The sequence below is a fragment of the Pinus tabuliformis genome, chromosome J (genome assembly GCF_031772625.1).
Source record: "Pinus tabuliformis cultivar Carrire ecotype Pingquan chromosome J, CPIR1, whole genome shotgun sequence".
NCBI lineage: Eukaryota > Viridiplantae > Streptophyta > Pinopsida > Pinales > Pinaceae > Pinus > Pinus tabuliformis.
Genome location: NC_142295.1, coordinates 1564936444 through 1564938597, shown reverse-complemented (window position 1 = coordinate 1564938597; position 2154 = coordinate 1564936444).

The window sequence follows — 2154 nt, the reverse complement described above, 5'->3', positions numbered from 1 at the left end:
ACTCGTCAATCTGTACATCCGGAAGGCCACGAGTAAGGCTCTCAACCTACTCCTGCACAGCTGTAAGGGTCTCAGTGTTGTCAAGATCGCGAATAACAACTCTCCTAGCGGGCTCCCCTGCCGGGTCAGCAGCCAACGATCTCGGACGAACTGTTGGACGAACAGGACCAATATCTGCATGCACCCAAGAGTACAATTAAAAGTCTTGATAGAATAAAGCACAACAACATTATGAGTAAGAACAATAAACAGTAATATGGTCAAGGAGTTTACCAATGGCTCCCCACTGCTCACCATCTGGTAGCACCAAATCCGGATCACCTCGAAAATCCATACCCACATATGGATACTTGGAAAACGCCATCTCCTGGCGCTCGAACCACCTAAAGAAGGCCTCAGTAAAAGTAATCTGAGGTTGACCTGCATGCCTAGACATGTGGTCAACCCACCTCTGCATGCGTGGCTCGGTCGGAGAAGGCAAGTCAAGTATGATGTACTGAGGCTGCATCAGTGGAATTTTCTCCAAGGCGAAGGCAGTCAGAATAGAACCAAATCCAAAGTTCTTCAGCTTCCCGTCCTTTACCTTGGTCAATTGACTTTTCATCTGAACAAGTACTGCATCACACCAGTTGAATACTTTCGGTTGGAGACACTCCAAGGCGTGCTGCATATAAGACCTGTTGGCAACATGTAGAGCTGCGCTGCCGGCCATCCTACCAATAGTGAATAGAATGGACCTGAGAGCCCGATCAGTAATCTCACGGATAACAATCTTGCCGTCTCTGCTCGGCTGAGAACCTTCCCTACAATACTGGCAGACATAATCTCTGGTGGAATCAGTCCCCCGGGCCGTACCTGATAAGGAAATGGGGGCACCTCGTCTTGACAATCCAGTCAAGAAGTACATGTCCTCTATGGTCAAGGGGATGGTCTTTTTGGTTAACAGGATCCCAAACATCAAGCATGTACTGCAGTAAAGAAATCTTTGCTCTCATGCTAGAGATACAGAAGAACTTCAGCAGGCCACAGTTCCGCAGCGCGTTCACCGTGACCGGGTCATGGAGGGCAATCATGTCCTCCTCTTCATGTTCTCGTTCTCGCCATGTAAGGGACATTTTGTTCAAGAGTTCCCTGCAAAGCAAACAAGAGAAAGAGTAAGTTCCTGATTTTGATGAAAAACTGGCGAAAAAATCATCAAAAAATAACCTTAAAACTCAGTCTTTTTGAGCCCAGCGCAGGCAGAAGGTCCCCTACCTGCGCTGAGGGTCAGACTGCCTTAAGGCAGATTGACCTTCAATGCAGGTTTCGAATGGGGAACCTGCGCTGAACCTAGGGCGCCCTGGCAAAACCCCAGGGGCTCAGAAAGACCAGAAAACAGGAAAAAAAACAGGAAAATGAAACCGTGAAAAGAAAGAGCTAGGGTTTAGCTCCTACCTGGTCCAGACGGCGCCGAAAATCGTCCGCAGAATCTCCTGGAATCAGCTGGTGAAAATCAAGGGGGAAGAGGCACCTCCAGAGCTCCAACAAACCAAATGCAAATGAAATGGTAAATGAGAGGTAAAAACACCTTTTAATGGCTTTTTACACAGTTTAAAGTGAAATATTAGGGTTATAGTCTCATTTTCTTGCAAATATTATTCATTTCTAACAAAGTTTGTTGCAGCAATTGAAAAGCAGTACTATATTTGAAAAGAGAAAAGCTAGTAATGGTAAAAAATCAAAATTTGACCATATGGTCGAGCAGTTTTACCGCGGAATTTATGCTCGTTAAAAAATATAAAAGCGAGATCCGAGCAGTTTTAGCACATAGTTCATGCTCGTTAAAAAATAAACATAAGATCGAGGAGTTTTACCGTGGAATTTATGCTCGTTAAAAAATAGAAAAGCGTGAGCAAGAGTTTCCTCCAGAGTTTAAGCTCATTAAAAAATGAACCTATTCCGGTAAATAACCATTGTGATCGTAAATTTATTAGCCATAAAAGCCTTGGTCGTGTTTGCACCCACCACCTCCATTTCATTTGGCCAATCGTTCACCTCCATATGATTGTTTACCTATTTTGAGGAACAGCTGCGAAGAGTGATTTCACCTAGGCATCCTTGTGACACTGCCGTGATTGGAAAATTCCAACCTATACCTGGAATCTGCTGCTATCC